The sequence below is a fragment of the Talpa occidentalis genome, unplaced genomic scaffold, assembly GCF_014898055.3.
Source record: "Talpa occidentalis isolate TD23 unplaced genomic scaffold, MPIMG_talOcc4v2.1 talOcc4.12, whole genome shotgun sequence".
Lineage (NCBI taxonomy): Eukaryota > Metazoa > Chordata > Mammalia > Eulipotyphla > Talpidae > Talpa > Talpa occidentalis.
This window is the reverse complement of record NW_023601212.1, coordinates 72,216,397-72,234,388: the sequence shown is the minus strand read 5'-3', so window position 1 is coordinate 72,234,388 and position 17,992 is coordinate 72,216,397. Positions and strand designations below refer to the sequence as shown.

At 51.9% G+C, this 17,992-nt stretch overlaps 1 long non-coding RNA gene across 2 annotated transcripts in view; it reads left to right on the top strand.

Moving 5' to 3' along the window:
- The window catches only part of LOC129145511 (uncharacterized), a 53,495-nt gene that overhangs the window by 31,909 nt on the left and 3,594 nt on the right, over positions 1–17,992 (top strand). For both annotated transcript variants that reach the window (XR_008551187.1, XR_008551188.1), the window contains exons 2-3: positions 13,320–13,496; positions 16,626–16,729. This is a non-coding gene — a long non-coding RNA (uncharacterized LOC129145511). The remainder of the gene's footprint in view (positions 1–13,319; positions 13,497–16,625; positions 16,730–17,992) is intronic.

Here is a 17,992-nt window from a genome sequence, read left to right as displayed (position 1 = left end):
AAAATCTCAGGGAAGAACTATAACTACTCCAGTTTAGTCAGATGCTAATCGTGAACCAATCATCAGTGTCCCATTGTTGTGGCCAAATTCATGTGTCAGAGCCTCCATGACCACGACCTCAGAATATGACTGCATCTGCAAATAGGGCATTTACAGAGGTGATTAGTTAAAATGAGGCTGTTAGAAATGTGGCCCTGATTCGGTTGGACTGGTGGGTGACTGAGACTTTTATTCTTGCAGAGTTCAGGCTATTAGTGGTCCTGCCATGTGACTACCTGTGGTGTGAGGTTGTAGGAAGGTGACAGTTTTCCCTAAAACTTTACCATTGGAGTTCATTCATTGGTTTATCAGCATTCACTGAGTCTGTGCTCTGTGCCAGGCATTGTTGTATACCAGTTGGGAGAGACAGGCAATAACCAAAGGAACCAATAACACAGATAGTTCCAGTGATGGGTGCTCTGAAGATGATCCAGAACATTGCAGATAGGAGGTGACTTTAGCGGGATGGTCAGAGTTGGCTTCTTGAAGCCCAAGTATACATGTGAAGGAAGAAGTTTCCAGGCTTAAGAAGCAGCAAGTGCAAAGGTCCTGGGGTGGAAACAAATTCAGGTGACTAGTGTGACCACTAGAGGGAGATGACTGAGGTTGGGGAGGAAGAAAGAGTAAGACTTGGCGGTGCCTTATGGGCCAGGCAGTGGAGATCTGAGAAGTGCCAGAGTTTAAGCTGGGGAGTGACATGGCCTAGGTTATCAAAGTCAAGGGGACTTCCCACTGGAGAGTGAAGGCAGGGAAAGGAGTTCAGGCAGGAAGATCTATAAGAGTGACCTGAAGGGGGGAGGGCAGCAGTTACTGGGGGAGGTGGAGGGGGGCGGGGTCGGACAGGATAAGGGCTACTTTGGAGGTGGAAGCTATTGGTTTTGCTCCTGGATTGGAGAGAGAAGGTTGGGAAGAAGGAACAATCAAAGGGTCTTGGACTGAACCACTGGTGAGTTGGCACTGCTAAGATGGAGAGAACATTGGCTTCTGTCTAGGACACAGTTTGTGTAGATAGAAAGAATGGGCAGTTGATCTGAGAGGCTGGAGAACCAGGAGTTGGGAGAGTGCTGGGGGAACTTGCCTAGGAGCTGGGAGGGTGGGAGGCAGTGGAGAGAACAGAGTGCCAGGTTTGGACCCGAGCTCAGTCCCACACACACACCCCTCAAATGAGCCCGCACCCTCACAGGGCTTCAGTGACCTACTGCCCTGCAGCACTGTGGCAAACAACTGCATCCCGACTTCCATGACCACTGAGTTTCCCATGCCCAGCCTCTGTGGCTCCCCCTGTCTGTAGGTGGCACTGTGGGGCAGATGCCAGAAACTACATCCCCACTGCAAACTCCCAAGTCCCAAATGCACATGTGGGTGCTGTATAGTCTCCCTCTTGTGGACTTGTATTCCTGCTCCTGGCTCAGATGAGCCCTGGATTGTGGCTCCAGCGGCTGTGCTGACATCCAACTCCCCCATTTTGCAGGGACCAACTCCCTGTTTACTCTCTTGAAGGTGACCCTTCTCATTTGACTTACTTTGGGTGAGGTAGGTCTGGGGCTGACCCTGGGCTGGGGCTGCCCTGGTTGGTCATGGGAGCTTGTTCTGCCTGGCTGGCCAGTCTGGACATGAGGCATGGCAGGGTCCAGGGTCTAGCTGTCTTGAAACAATCAAGAACACTCTGAAGCAGGCTAAGAAGCACAATGACTAGATACCACCACCTAGACTGCACAGATGAAATATTCTAATCACTTCCTTTCAAATCTTGTCTCCATGTGTATCAGCCCCACTCACTTCTCTCCCCACAGTGTTTTCATGTATTTACAACATATGCTTATATCCAAACAACTCACAGCATTCATTTTTTAGCTCTATCTAAGTGGTCTGTGGCTGCCCGTGACATTCAGCAACTAGCCGTTTTGCTCAATATTAACCTTCTGAGATGCCTCCATGTTGAAGGGGGAAGTGGTATCCCATGACTGTGTATTTATGGGGTTTAGTGTTCAGCACACACACGTTCATCATTACCCTTGAAATGCACTGGATGCTCTTTCCTTTTTTCACTCTCATGGACCACGCAGCACTGAGCTCTCATTAGCTTCCTCCAAGATGCATGTGCCAGGGTTTCCTTAGGTGGATGGGCAGGAGTGCAGTTGCTGGGCTCCGGGGAGGCATGTATGTAACTGTGGAAGAAACTGCCAGACAGCTTTCCAGAATGATTGCCCCAATTTGCTCTCCATCAGTGGGAGAGTTCCTGTTGCTTCAGACCCTCACCAATACTCCACTCTATCAGACTTTTTCCCATCTGGCAGTGGTGAAATGGCATCTCAACGAGTTTTTTCATTTGCATTTTGCCCATTATGACCTGGTAGAGAGCTCTTCTTATGAGCCACCGCGCTTCCTCTCCCGGGACAAGCTGTTTCTACCCATTGCCAGGGCGCTGATTGTTTATCTTTTTTATTGACTTGCAGGAGTCCTCCACATATTCTGAGTATTAATCCTTCTTTGGTTATGTGGGTTGCAAATATCTTTTCCTGTCTGTGACCCGTCTTATTGCTTTGTTTATGCTGTGCTTTGTCTTACAGCACTTTCTAATTTTGCGCGAGTTGGATTTATCAATCTCTCCCTTCGTGTTTTGTGCCTTTTGTGTTTGGTTAAGAAATCTTTCTGAGTCCAGAGATCATTAAAAAGTTTGCTTTTCAAATTCAGGTCTCTAACCCATCTGGGATGAATTTGGTAACACTACAAGGGAGGGATCTTATTTAGTGTTTCCTTCTCGTTTGCTGATCCTCCAGGCCCACTAATGCCACATTCATCTTCCCCCTCTGCTTAGTACTTCCACCCGCCTCCTGATCTTGGTCTGCTCAGCACCTCCTGGTCATAAACAGGGAAATCTGAGTTTGGGGAAGCCCTTGGAGAGGAGGCTGGAGGGAGCAAGGAGCACATATAACTGGAGGTGGCGGGAATGTCTGGTGGGGGTGAGAGGTTGGGGGCAGGATTAGTGGAATATCACACTATTCAAGGCAAAAGGAGACTTTCAGGAGGGCTGAGCAATATTCAGACTCTGTTGTGAGTTCTGCAAAACAAGCTTCCTTCACCCCACAAACCTTCTCATGACTCTACCATGTTTGCAAAGCCCTCGTTTGAGGAGTGGGCCTTTGGGGAGGGGGAAACAGGCAGAGCCGAGGGCCCCAAATCAGAAGGCCAGTTGCCCTGCGAGCTCAGCCTGCTCTGTCCTTGTGACCAGGGCCTGCATTTTGGCCTCCCAAATTCCTCTCCTAAAAAGTGAGATGGGGGTAGGAACAGCCTTGAAGTCCACCTATAGGCAAGGGCTGCCCAGCAAGGGGCCACCAAGGGGCTGGGACTCAAAGCAACATGGGAGCTAGAAGAATGAGGACCTGCTTCAGATTGAGCAACCAGTGGGGTCCCTGGCAGGACAATCACCCCAGCATGAGGGGACACTCAGAAACATCCTAAGATACTGTCTCTGGAGTCCCCTCCAGCCCTCACACCATGGGGGTGTGGGACACAGACAAGGTAACCAGTGGGTTGTCCCAGCAGGTTAGATAGAGAATTCTTGGAGCTCTGGGATGGGGGTTGGGGGATGAGTCCTTAGCTCCTGAGGCTGCCTTAACAAAGCACCACCAACCAGGTGACTTACATAAGAGATTTAGTCTGTCACAGTCTGTGTGCTAGCGTGTGACCAAGCAGTACCCTGGGATCCTCATACTTGCACTCTCTAAAAGGGGTGCAGCCATTGGTGCACACAAAGGTAAAGACACACTCTTAGTGTGGAAGATCTTTAATAGGATTAGTGTGTATACAGAGAGAAGAAAGGGTACTAGTTTCCCAATAAAATACCCCAAATTACCCATCCCCTTGTGGGTAAATGTCCAGCCAAACAGGGTTGGCCCGAGTGGGGCCCTTTGATGCATGAAAGCTTGCCACAAGTCTAAGTCACCTTCTGATTGGGGGCCCATAGGAAAGGGGTTCTGAAGCAAGTCCCAGATAGCTGGAACAAAGGGAGATACCACATCAAGATCTAGGCTGCCATCATCAGCCTCCCCACGGGTCTCTCAACCACATCTCCTCCAAGTGTCTCTGCAAGTCTCTCTTCCGCGAGACTTGGAGGGAGCAAGGAGCCCCATTGTTTTCTTATTGTTGAATATTTGGAATTCTTTGTATATTCTAGATGTAAATCCTTTACCAGATATATAGTTTACAAACAATTTTTCCTAATCTGTGAGTCCTTTCATTCACTTTGTAGAGCAGGAGGTTTTTTAGTTTTGATGATGTCTGGTTTATTATGTTTTATGGATCATGTTTCTGATGTCATATCCTTACCTAAGCAAAGGTCACGAAGATCTCCTGTTTTCTTCTAGAAGTTTTATAATTTTAGGCTTTATATTTAAATTAGTGATCCATTTCAAATTAAATTTTGGAGCGTAGGGGCCTCCCTGATTGTGCAAGGGGTTGAGCACCGCACTATGAAGCAATCCGCAGCCTCTGCAGCATGAGTTTGATCCCTGGCTGGCCAGGGAGCAACCCACATGGTAAGGCAGACCTCTCCTGTCTCGCCCACTGCTCCCCTCAGCACTGTGTTTCAGTCATTCAACCTGTTCTGTTCCCCACTCTGTCTCTGGTGAATCCTCGCACCCACCGCATCTCTGGCCTGTGCCCCAGCTCTTGTATGTATAAATAAATAAATAAATCTTTAAATTTTGGAGTGTAAAGTATAGACCAAAGAGCCTTTTTTTTTTTTTTTTTTACACACATAGATATCCAAATGTTCCATTGAGGGAAAAGACTATCTTTCTCCACTAAATTGCCTTTGTCTCTTCATCAAAAATCACTGTTTGTATATGTATGTGTGCCTTTATTGCTGAACCCTGTTCTCTTCCTTTGTACCGATACCAAAATGTTTGGACCACTTTAGTTTTATAATCTGTCTTGAAACCAAGTTGTTAGTGCTCCAACTTTGGTCTTTTTTCAGCCTTTTTGGCTCTTCTGGGTCCTTTGCATTCCATATGAATTTTAAAAACGACTTGTCAATTTCTAAAATAAAACAAATCCTGGCACAGGCTTGCATTGATCTTTGATAGTTGGCTGTTGTGGTTTATATTCCTTTCTCTCCTGCAGGCTGATCTTTCTAGGAGCTTCTGATTTTCCTGATGTGGTTCCTTCACCACCATGTCCACTCTCTGAATCTACCCACACATTTGTCATTTCTCATACAGAAACATCAGGCCCCTCACATTGCCCGCTGAATGCGTTGTGTCAGGAATCATCACTTTTTCTCTGTAGTTTACAAAGAGTTCAGTGGGGTTGTTTCACAGACAGATTTTCCCTAAGGCTAGTAGGGACGTCTAATGCTGTGAGTTCTCACCCACCCAACCATAGATTTATGCACCCATACATCCATCCCTCCGATCCATCTAGTCACCCATCCATCCACCCATCCCTGCGTCCACCCATGTATCGTGCATCCACCAGTCACTCATCCTTCCACCCACCCTTCACCTATTCATCTATCCATCCATTTATCCATTCTTTACCCACATGCTTCCATCTTCTACCCATCTTGCCACTACCCAGAGGGGGCAGGACAGGGGCCTCGGGGACCCTCAGCTTCTCTTACCCTAGGGTGGGGTCCAAGCCCACAGTGTCTGAAGTCTTGGAGCTGCTATCATTGCAGTGTGGGATTTGGGAGCCCTGCTCTGGCCTCCCTGTCAGTGCTCCGTGCCTACTTCTCCCATGACACCTGTGCACACCAAGGGCTGTGTCCCTGGCCAGGCTGGATGGGCGGGGCTGCCATCCCAGAGAGTGGCCTCCAGGGTGAGGTGGTGCTGTTGGGGCAGCTGACCCTTTTCCTGTCTGTGCAGGCTCCACCACCACCACCACTACCACCACCACAATTCCTGGGGTTTGCCTTGGTCCCCAAACAGCCTGGGTCCGGTTGTGACACCAGAGAGTTTGGAGTTAATAACAGAGGTTTTTATCTTTTCCACAGCTTTCTTGTTGCTCTGTGGCCTCTGCCCATTAAATTGGGGCCCTGGCTGCCTCAGGGGGAGGGAGACACAGCTAAGGACAAAGAAATCAATTGACTTTCTGGATGAATTTTTAAAAACTCGCAGCAGAGGCAATAAGATTCTGAAAGCGTAGAGGATTTCTTTTGCAAGAGCAGGGCTTTTTGAAAGAGAAAGGATTTGTGAGTGAGAACATAGACTTTATTCGGATAAGCCAATAAAGGGGGAAACTGCAGGAGGGCCTTTTTCCTGCCTGAAAGGGGGCAATAATTGGGCTGCGGGGGAGGCAGAGTGGGGGCATCTGAGCCCCTCATCTGGCCCCTGCCTGGGTGAAGCTTCATGGAAGTGGCTGATGGAAAGTCTGGCTAAGTTTGGGGGATCCAGATGCCCCTCATCTGGCCCCCGCCTGGGTGAAGCTTCATGGAAGTGGCTGATGGAAAGCCCAGCTAAGTTTGGGGAATATCAGTGCACAAAACATATACTTGTTCCTCCTCTTCATAGGAGCTCCCCACCCCCTCATCGCTGTGGCCCCCAGAGGAGAGGAGCTCCTAACTAGACAGCTCCTGCTAAGATACTTTATTATTTTATTTTGGTTCAAAAAGTAAATGGTCTCATTGTTTATGGCTTTGTTATAAATTGCCCCCAAGTATAATGAAAAACCAACATATCTCATCTCACTTAATTCAGGGGTGAATAGTTTGGATGTGGCTTTGCTGGATGTGGCTTTGCTGGAGGCCCTGGCTCAGGGTCTCGCGTGGCTGCAATTGGGAGTGGGCAGGGTTGCATCATCATAAGGCATGCCTGGGGCAGGCAGGGAACCTGAGATGCAACAAGAAGGGTCATGGAGGGTCTGGGCACTCTGCTGAGATACCTGTCATTGGAATCTGCATCTCCATTGTGCCCTGCTTTTTCCCCCAGCACCTAGCCCAAGGCTCAGCCCCCAGAGGGCACATGCAGTCAGGGGCCATCCAGGTTTGGGCATGTGGGGGCAGGGGTGGGACTGTGGCCAGTCCCTATGGGGAGGCTGGAGGCAGGGAGGCCTATTGGAGGCTGAAACCCTGAGGGTCAGGTGTGCGTGGACCTGAGAAGCCCCCTGGCACAGTGGGTGATGATGGTTTTAGGTTACCTTGATCAAAAACCCCTTGAGGAGGGGGCCTCTTACCTCAGGCCATTCATGGACCAGGGCAGATGATTCCTGAGGGTCTGACTCCCTGTGTCCCAGTCTAACCTTGGTGCTGAGGCAAGAGCCTGTTGTCATCCTATGAGGGGCTTGGTGAGTAGCCCTCCAGTCCTGGTCCCAAAGGTGTGCCAGACAGCTTGTTTCTGGCCAGGGCCCTCTCCTGAGGCTTCTACCTGCTGCTTCATGGGCTGTGCCCCCTCCCTTCTCTTGCTTTCCTGGGATCTCCACCCCCAAGCCTCTGATGTGGGGCCTGGGTGCATACTCACTTTCCAAGCCTCAGAGCCTCCCTGGGCGCAGCACCCTGCAGGTGTGTGTCATTGGGCCACTGTGTGGCCTCCCACCTTTCAGCAGCCAATGGGGGCTGATAATCTGATTTGAATCAGCTGCCTTGATGCCAAGAGCTGAGCCGGGAGAGGGAGACACCTGCATAGAATTATCCAGGAGTCATCCAGGAAAAACAAGATGCTTCAGCCCTGAGTCTCACTATTCCTATCTTTCAAATGGCCACAGCAGTGTCTTTTGAAGGGCAAGCATTTAAAAATTTTAAAAGCATTTTAAATTTTGATAAAGTCTACTTTATGGAATTTTCTTTTATAATTCATGCTTTGACAAACTTCAAAAAATGTTTGCCAAACTTAAGGCAAGTCACAGATGGGGAGAAAATACTTGTACAACACATATCTGACAAAGGACTTATATTCAGGTCATGGAGAGGTCTTTTGTAACTTTACAATGAGAGGATGAAGGAACCTGATTTTTAACATGGGCCATATGTTTAAACAGGCACTTCACTAAAGGAGATACGGGCAATTAGACAAAAAGATGATAAGGAAAATGCAAATTAAAACCACAAAGACATACCACATTTTATCTATTACAATGGCCGCAGTACGAAGGCTGAACGCAGTGAGTGTCGGCGAGGACACAGATCCTGTCTGAGACACACGTCTGCCCTGAGACCCAATGCCCACTCTTAGCTCCTCACCCAAGACAGGTGAGAGGCTGGCCGCATGCAGCCTCATGCCTGACGCTCCCAGCTGCTATTTGTGGACAGGCAGAACTGGGGTCTGCCTCTCTGAGTGTCGGGACGATTCATTTCACCTGTGGATGCCACCTCCATGGGGAACCCCGAATAACTGGCATTTCTGCAATTATGCCCCCTTGTGTTGCCTTCAGTTCACCCAGTCGCTTCAGTGTGCTGATGGGGAAACTGAGGCTGAGGGGGCCAAATGCTGACAGGGGTAGGCAGCGGGTCAGTGTCACAAGTGGATCCAGTGGCTCAGCTGCTGACTGCTGTGGGCACCAAGTCGCCTTTCCCCCTTGCTCTGGGTGGGGTCACATCCTGCTGCTGAGCTTTCATCTTAGGGGACTGGGGTTGTACCCAAGTTCCTTCTTGGCTGGTAAGGGCAGCATTGCCGGGCAGACTGGCAGCGAATACCCCTCCCTGCACCGCCCAGCCAACAAGCTCACCATTAACCGGTCACTAGGAACACCCGCCTAAGAACCCATGCTGGCTTGGGCTAAATTAATCCAGAAAGAGTCATCTGGTGTTGAGGCCCCTCTTTTCTGGGCGGCCTGGACAGTGCTGAGGAGAGGAAGAGGAGGAAGGAGGGAGAGAGGAAGGCAGGGAGAAAGGAAGGGGGGTTATCTGAAAATTGGATCCCTCAGTTCCGGTGAGGACAGGAACTCCCCCTGGCTTTGAGTAAAGGAGCCTAGTCTCCCTTATCCCCAAGCCACCCAGGCCTGGGGCTGGGACAGAGGGCGGGGCGGGGGTGGGGTGGGGTGCTGGAGCAGAGCTTGTGAGCCAAGCTCCGTCCTGTTCAAAAAGTTTTCTCGTTGCTCCACTTGTCTGTTGCTAACAACACACCCAAACTCAGTGGCTTCAAACAACAATCATTTCTTCTACTCTTGAATGTACACCTTGAGAAGTGATGGCCTGGGTCTGGACTGTCTGCTTCCTGAGGCTTTTTCTGGGGCAGCTTATTGGGGCTGAAGGGGCTCCCTCCAGATGGTGCTCTCAAGTTGGGCCTGACTCTGCGCCTCTCCATGTGTCCTGGGCTTCTGCAGACTAGGGGGTCTGGGTTCCCAGGTGTCCCCAAGGGAGCCAAGTGGCAGTCATATTGCTACTTGTCACCTAGCTGCAGAAGTCCTCTGGCATCACATCACTAATCCACATGGACAGAGACCTCCAAGGCTGGCCCTCGGCTGCCCCTCTTGACCTGGACATGGCAGCTTCTAGATGGGTATGTGGCACAGGAAAAATGTGTCTCAGCCATTTTTGGAATTGTAGTCTGCTCAGGCATTGACCCCAACCACCGTAAGCAGGAAGGACCCTGATTTAGCCTGCATCCAACCAAGCATGCTGGGCTAGATCTGTGGTCTGGCCCAGGGGCCTCTGAGGGTGAAAGTGTTTGAGGACCACTGTATTGGTTTTTCCTGTTCTGGCATGGCCAGGAGCTTGTTCATTTGGAAAGTGTGCAGGGGGAAGAGAAGGGCTGGGGCCTAGGGGAAGTGGTCTGTGGTCCTGAGAGGGCTTTGTCCATTTTTATTAGAGGCTGCAGCACATTTCTGAAAGGAAAACCCTTTTCTTGATCTTCGGTTTCCCCTTTCATTAACAGACTCTCTCCCTCCCTCCCTCCTTCCATGCCTGTCCATTCCCCAGAGGCCTGGGCTGAGAAATGGAATAACATGGGCCATAACCAAGTGATTACTCTTCAAGCAGAGCCACTAATGTTGCTGTGAGTTGGACTAGCCAGGGTGTCCCCATACCTGGGCTTTCCGATAACACCAGGGTCTCCTGGGACCCTGCCTCTTTCAGATATGAGACTGGAAGTGGAAACTGTCTTGCCCGTGCACTCAGCAGTAAATGCAGGGAACAGGGCCCCAAAACACCTCTGTCACCTTTGTCCAGCAGTTTTCCCTGTTGTTACAAACATGAAGCCTTGCTAAAGGAACAAATCTGGGCCTGGGCCTCAGGTAGGGGTCTTGCTAATTGTAATGGGCAGGAAGGGACAGCAAGGGTCTCTATGATCCGAGCAGATGGGTGAAGGAGGAGTCCTGGAGCCCTTGGTGGCTTTTCAGGCTTTTATTGGGATTTTACTGGGTACACAGCAGGCAGGGGTGCTGCAGGCCTCCCAGCCCCCAGCAAGTCTTCACCCTATCTGGGCTCTCCAGCGTTCTCTGGTGGTCTCTGCTTCTCTCTCTGGCTCTTCCGTTCGTTCTCCTGGTGTCCCCGTGATGCCGCCCTTAAAAGCATAGCCTTAGCCCAGGTGAATCCCATCTACATATGCCCACAGCCTACTCCAGGTGCCCGCCATCAGGCATGCATTGAGGACCACAAGGATCCATCATCCGTCATCTGTCCTGATGGCGGGAGGGCAGAAAAGCCTGATACTTTTTCACTTACCCTACACTAATCATGTGAGGACTCGGGGGGAACATAGCCTTGCAAAGTCCCAGTGGAGTGTCTGAATGTTCCTGTGGGCTATGGGGAGAGGAGTGGCCCCTGGGCAGAGCAGGAAGGGGTAGGCACAGCCTGATGGACCTGAGAGCAAAACCCCAAATCAGCCTCTGGCCAGAGGGTCAGCTCCAGGCTGGGATCCCCTCGAGGACAGCAATCTCCCATGGGGCTGGGACAAGGAGTTGCTCCTCTTACTTTCATCCTATAGAAAGGGCATGCCAGAGACCCTGCATCCAGCGGGTGAGAAGATGACAACACCCCCCACAAGCTGGGGTGGAGACCCTGGGTCATCTTCCAGGGGATGAGAGCGGCCCAGCCCCTCTGCATGAGTCTCTAAGTTAACAAGTTCGGGCCTGATGATTAACTAGATTCACAAAGTTGATGAAAAAATCGGGATATAAATAAATATTCCTGGAGATATTCCACCCCCTGCAGGCATGAACTTTGAATAATTGGAGAGAATTATGCTGAGGACTAATCAAAACTTTTTTTCTTTCACTAATTACCTCTGGGTTCATCAGTGTCAGAGTCTAATCAACTCCAGACATCTTAATTGGCCCTCGGGAAATGTTAGGGATGGGGAGGGCTCTGGTGTCACATCGAAGGGGGACAGGAACTGGGGGAGCTAGCTGGGAGGCTGGGGATCCTGAATCCAGAACTATCCTGGTCTGGTGGGGGGGTAAAGGTTGGGGGAGAAGCTGCTAGGGAAGGAGGGTGAGAAGAGCTGATTTTGGGGCTGCCTATGCCTGCCTAGACCTCTGAGCAAGATAACAAAGCCCTTCCCAGTCTCAGGCCAAATTTCCTCCTCCATCCCTATTACTACCTTGGCTCACTGGGGCTTATCTGGGTAGATGAATGAGGGCCAGGCTAGGGACTGGCTAGGGGATTCTGGATTCTGGGCTGGGGTCCTGGGCATCTCCAGGTTTAAAGAGACTTTGCTCCCTGTCTGAATTGCATCTGATGAGAAATTCCTGCAGAACAGGGCTCCAGTGCTTGGGATGAGAGGCCCAGGCCTCCCATAGCTAATGGCTTGATCACAATTTTTTGTTGTCGGCAAGGGACGCCCTGGAGCTCCGGCGTCCGGGCTTTGTGGCCCTCATAGGTGCCTGCCCCTGGATTCTTTTACTGGTGCTACTGGTCCCTGTGACTGGCTCTGATGTTCTCCCTCCTCCCATTGGCTGTCCCTGAGCCCAGGAAAGCCTTTGACCAGTTTCAGAGGAAAATTCATCCCTGTGTGAAACCCACCCCAATATTCTCTGTTCAAGAAACTAAAACCCCCACTCAGACTCTCAGCTAGCCATGTGCCCTTTTTCCTGCTCCCCTTCCTTGCAAAACACCTGGGAGATGTACTGGGACAGTCAGGGTCCCAACTCCCCTTTCATCAGGACCAACAGGCTCCTCCCTCCAGGTTCTGTGCACCCAGTAGCCGCAGACCCTACAGAGTGGATTATGGAGCTTCGTGAATACCCGAGCCCCCTTAGGAGCCTGAATTTGGAGTCCCACAACCTGACTGGTGTTGGTGGGGGTTGGGGAGCTGCCCTGCAGCCTTCTTGTCTCCCCAGTCCTGCCCTCACCTATCCAGTTGGAGAGGCACCTCTTTCTGGAAAGGGCCATACCTGCCCAGGACAATTCATGTGGGAGTGCCTTCTCTGGGGGTGGGGATCCAGATGAGCACAGCTTCCCCCTGCAAGGGAATCTGAGACCAGGGCTCAGTAGGCAGTTCCATCCTGTCCTTGTGACCCCCTGAGAAGCTGGTTCTGTTCTCCATTTTCCCAGCAGAGATCCAAGCTGTGGCTCTGGTGACACTGTCAGACAGGCTCCTGCACCTGCCCTTCCACCTTAGCAGGACCCTGGCCCATGCCCTCTTTCCACTGCTGCCATGCAGGGAACCCATGGTGGGGCATCACGCATGCATGCACCCAGGCACACACACATCAAAGTCCAGCCACAGCAGTTTCCCTCCTGTTTGGAGGGCAGCAGGAGCTGCTCCTTGCCCACCATCCCTGCCCCCAGGGACATCAGGGTTCCACCCTCATGCCCAAACTGGCTTGCTGTGTGACTTTGGGGGCCAACCCTAACCTCTCTGGACCTCAGTTTCCCTTCTTGGATCCTTAGCAGATTCCATGAGCCCCAAAACCTTTTTGGCACAGACACTGAATGACTCCCAGGCCAGCCCCTGCCTCCAGGCGGAGCAGCCCACCCAGCCTTATGGGAAGCAGGCTCCCACTCCGCCTGGCCTGGGCCGCCCGGCCTCCTTGGCTGCAGCAGGAACATCTATCATGGTTCCCTGATAGATTATCTGTCCCTCTTCCTGCCACTGCTCTTGCTATTTCGGTTGCAGAATAATGTTTATCACTTCACACAACAGTGACACCTCCCTCCCTCCTCCCACTCCCTCCCTCCCGTGGGACTGCGGACTCCCAGCAGATACCACACACCATGGGCCACTTTCATGATTCGAAATTCCCATTCCCCATCCCCTCTTCCCTCTTATTACATTTTGGGCTCTTTTTGGGCTGCTGGAATGAGCGTACATTTTCCCAGTGATATATTTTTTAATAAAAGCCATCATTTATGATTATTTTTCTACCTCACTAACTGTCAGCCTTCTCATTTGATTTCTTATCAGGGCAGTTTCTGTCTGCTTTGTCACCCAGGCCCTGGGCTTCATCTCAGATTTGCTCCAGGACCACAGGCTCCCTCTGGCCTCCGGACCCTGCTGTCTCTTCCTTGCCCCGCTCAACCCAGCCCTGCCACCCTCAGTTCGCAACCTCTGGTCTTTGAAGCTTTTCTATTTTCTCCTCAGGTGAGTATTACCTGCACACCTGCTCTCAGAGTGGAGGGGATGGCCAGCCAGACCCCACCCCAGGCCTATGAGGACTGCCGGGCTCCTAATGAGCCCTCGGAATCCCGAACAGACGTTTCCTGACTCCACTAAGATCCCTTTCTAACCTGCAGGCATTAGCAACAAAAGCCACATGCTCAGTTCTGCGACTCAGTTTTCCCACCTTTAAATAGACAAAGATGCATTGTGGATCATTCATTCATTCAACAAATACTAGCAGAGGACCTACTACCGGGAATTGTCACACCCCTGTCCTAGGGTAGAAACTAGCTCAGCTGTGGTTGCCTTCTTGAGGACCAGAGCCCCTGCCCACATTCACACACACACTGGAGCCCTGGCTTCCCCATGGACAAGCCACTGACCTTCTCTGAGCCTCCTTAGCTTTCATTTTCTGGGCTTCCTCTCACCCTGGCTGAACATTATCTCTACTACAGGGATCTTATTTCTAGCACTGGCAGCTTCTCCCCAGCAAGTCTGAAGTTGCCTGCCTATGACCAGGGAAGCCAGACCCATCTTGAGGCATCCATGAACAGCCAGCCTCTGGACCCCATGTCCATTGCAGAAAGGATCTGTCTGTCCCCCTCACCTCTGCCTGTCTTCACTAGCCCCTGCTCACTGGCGATCTGCAGGGGACCCTGCTGGGACCCAGGGTCACTATCACAGGGTCTGATCTGAGGTAGGCCCAGGGGTCAGTGACTAGTTCTCTTGCACAGCCCAGCTCCTCCCTTATCAGAGGAAGAGATTGCTATGAATATTCATAGTGCTTCATGAATATTCATGACAATGACAGCACCTTCTCCCTATCCCCTTGCCCTTGGGTACCTCCATAGTCTTCAAACTCCCTACACCCGCTTCTCTTGGTGACCCCTGTCTGCTGTGGCTTCCCCTCCATTCACTCTCCTGGCTGCCCTTCAGAGTCCCTCTGCTCAAGGAGACCCCCAGATGGGAAAGTTCCCAGGCCAGGGGTTCAGGAAGTCCAGGCTACCATCTCAGCTCGGGTTCCACTCCCTAAGGGCTAGACCTTCTCTGGGCCTTAGACTGCTTTCTGACCTTTTGGCCAGAGAGGGTTCAGCCAGGCTGATTGGGCCCCAGGAGCACACAAACCCTCTCTGATTCCTCTTTCTGACTGTTCTATTGTGCTGGGACAAAGCAGGGCAGCTCAGGTTTCTGAGGGTGCGCCAGGCCAGATTTCAACTACTTAGGATGAGTAACCAGAGAAGCCCAGGGTGAGGTGTCCATATGCCCTCTGGGCCTGTGACCAGGGACTGCTCAGACAGTGGCTCTTAAGACCAGTTAGTTGGAGAGTGACCCAGGGCACAAACAGGAGGGGGTACAGGGCTTCGGGCACAATGGAAGGAATATTTGGACTTGGAAAGCTCTGTGAAGAGGGACATGGGAAGACCTTGGTCTGTGGGGTCAGGGTGAACTGGGACTGCCAGGGGGAATCAGGCTCCTGTGCTCATGGAAGCCATGACCTTGGGTAGCTGGCTCAGCTCTGAGCCTCAGTGTCCCTCTGTGCTGGCCTTCTCCAGGCACAGGAAGTCCCACTCTGAAGGTATTTGGCTATTATATTGCTGGGACCCAGCTTGGTCACAGTGACACAAATGCTGAGCTTGGTTTTCCAAGATCCCAGGAGGTGAAACCCTGCGCTCCCTTTCCCCAGGCCACTGTCCACATCCCTAGTGTTCAAGAGAAGCCCTCAATTGGTTCGCGGCTGCTGTGGCTGTTCCTCTGGCCTGGGCACTGCTTGTGCAGGACGCCAACTTCTTTGATCCTCCTTTAGTTCATCTGACTCACTGATCTGCAAGCTGTGGGAATTCTGGGCCCCTACCATTTTCCAGGGGTTCACCTCCCACCAGGTGAACCTACCTTTGGGGTAGCCCTGAACCTGCAATCCTTGTGAGGAAGGGTGCCCACTAGGAGCATATGGATTGGCTAGAATCATCAAGGATAAGCTCGAGCTTGCCCAGGACCTTCTGGAGAGTTTCAATGCACTGGGCTTCCCTCAGCAGGCCCCTCCCTCCTGAGTTTTGCTGTCCAGCTGACTGTGCCCTGGGAGCTTTGCCTGGCCCTCCCACTCCAGGGGCTCTATAAGGAGTCACCTCCCTGCTACCTGAGTTCTAGCAGGTGAGCGAAGGAAAGGTCCTGGGTGTCTGACTTCCTCATGCCTACACTCCCAGACTCATATTCTGTCCTTGGGGCTCTGCCCTGGCCACATAGGGGTGTGGGAGTAGAGGCACAGAGGCTGTTCAGTGCTTGCCCAAGGTCACACAGGGAGCAAGTGAGGGCCAGTCCCATCTTGCTCACAGCCTATGCCAGGTCACCTTCCCTTGTGGAGGACAGACAGAGGTCTCTTGTGTGGTGAGTCTTGCTCTGGCTGACCCCACATGAGCCCCTTAGCTCAGACCCAGCCTGATCCATGCTATTTGCCTAAATTTGTTCAACCCTGTCTTCCCACGGGACCCACATGGCCACCGCCAACATCTGTGGGGACACGGCAGAGGAATGCCTAATGAGGGCTCGGCATGGCCCCACCACGGAACACAGGCTGGGACAGATGGTCTATCATTACCTATTTTTATTAATGACTGGCTCTGCATACTGTGATTGGCTCCCAAGCCTCAGGCTTGTTGGACCAACCTTGGTCCCAGCTATTCTGGAAGGAAGAAGCAGCTCTTCATTTAGCCCAATGTGCCTTTCTTCCTGGCTTCCTTGGAGGCCACAGACATTTCTGGCTCAGTTGGTCCCTGCAGTGCTGGGCTAGGCAAGTGTACAGCTGCCACCTGCCCAAGGAGACTGGGCAGAGGGACTAGGGCAGGGACAGACTTAGAGGGCCTGTCCTGGTTATAAGCAGGCAGCAAGACACCAGGACTCAGTTCAGGACTGAGGCTACTCAGAAGCCCCTCTTGAGTCCCCATGTCTGCTGCCCTCTAGCCTGGGCTTAATCATGTCTTCCTTGTCCAGCCCACAGACCCAGGCCTTTGGCCTTGGAAGGGCCTTGGGTGTCTTCCTTGGGGTACTGTGGCAAGCTGATGCTCATGGGTGATATTCTGTATTGAGGTGCACAGCCTTTTTCATTCACATTTGTAGGTGTTCAGGAAACTTGCTTGATCTGGTGGGGGCTCATGGAGGTTCTGGGGTCCTACAGACGTGGTCCCAGGTCCGGCACTGCCTTCAACTTGCAAGGATGCTAGGTGAGTCTCTTTCTGTCTCTGGGCTTCATAGTTCCATCTGTAAAATGGACTACAAAGTGCCTTGTCACCCAGTGCCTGTGTGGCTTATGTGAGCTGCTACCTGGTGGATGACCCAAGAGCATCCCTGCTGCTGTCCCTAGTTGGGCTTTTGTCAAGTCCCTGGGTAGCTGTGGCCTCTGTGAAGTGCCATCATATCTGTAGGACCTCTAACAAGAAGAGAATAGAAAATGCATGGTGGTGAAAGGGACCCACCGCGTCAGACAGGTGAGCTGGGAGGCCCCCAGGCTGCATCGTCCCAGAGACCTGGGGATGGGACAGGCTGGTTGAGCTGCTACGTCCCCTGCAGGCCAGGACACTGAGTTCTCTCAACTTTGTGGTGTGTAGCGTGTTAGCCAGGGAGATAATGGGACATGAAGCACAAGATTTCTAGTCAATAAAAAGGCGCCTTGGAGGCTTTTTATATCTGGCTTCTGTCACACTGGGTAGGCGGTTTATCTGCTGCCCACTTGACAGTCTGTCATAAAGCTGGGTCCCCGCCCTGCTGGAGTCCATCATAGCCTGTCTGGGGCTGCTGCCTGTGGAACCCAGACACCCGAGAACTCAGCTCCAATAGTGGTGCTCGCTGCTGCATGATCAGGAGAGTGGGGGGACTTTGCAGAGATCCAGGTCAGGCAATGAGGTTGGTGGTAGGAACCATGGGTGTGGGCAGCACTGGGACAAAGACCAAGCATCCCCGCCAGGAGGCCTCAGAGGTGGACTCATCATAGGTTGCCCTGAGACTTGCCAAGGACCAAGAGGGGCTGGCCCGAGGAGACCCCTGTCTGAGGCAGGAAGCAGTACCCAGCCCCTCAGAGCCTGCTGGGACCTGGCAGGGTGCATAAAGTCAGCAGCTTCCATGATTGGACAGTAGTGAGCTCCCTAATTTTGGATGAAATCAGAGTGTCCCGATGCCCCACTGGATGAGGTACGAGTGGCAGAAGTGGGAGGCCAGCATCACAAGGGGGTTAGTTTTGCCAAAAATTATTGGGGATATACAATGTCCTAGAAGGAAATAGTGGAGGAGATGACCTTTGAGGTCTTAGGATGGGCCCCCTACCAGCTGTCCCACCTCCCATACTAATTGGTGTTTTAACTGAGCCCAGGAGACTGGAGAATCTCTGCAGACTGGGGGTGGGGTCGGGGTGGGCTCAAGTCCACAAGCAACCCCATAGGAAGTAATTTCTCTGGACACCCTTGATCTTCCCTCCAAGGCTCTGAGGTCTG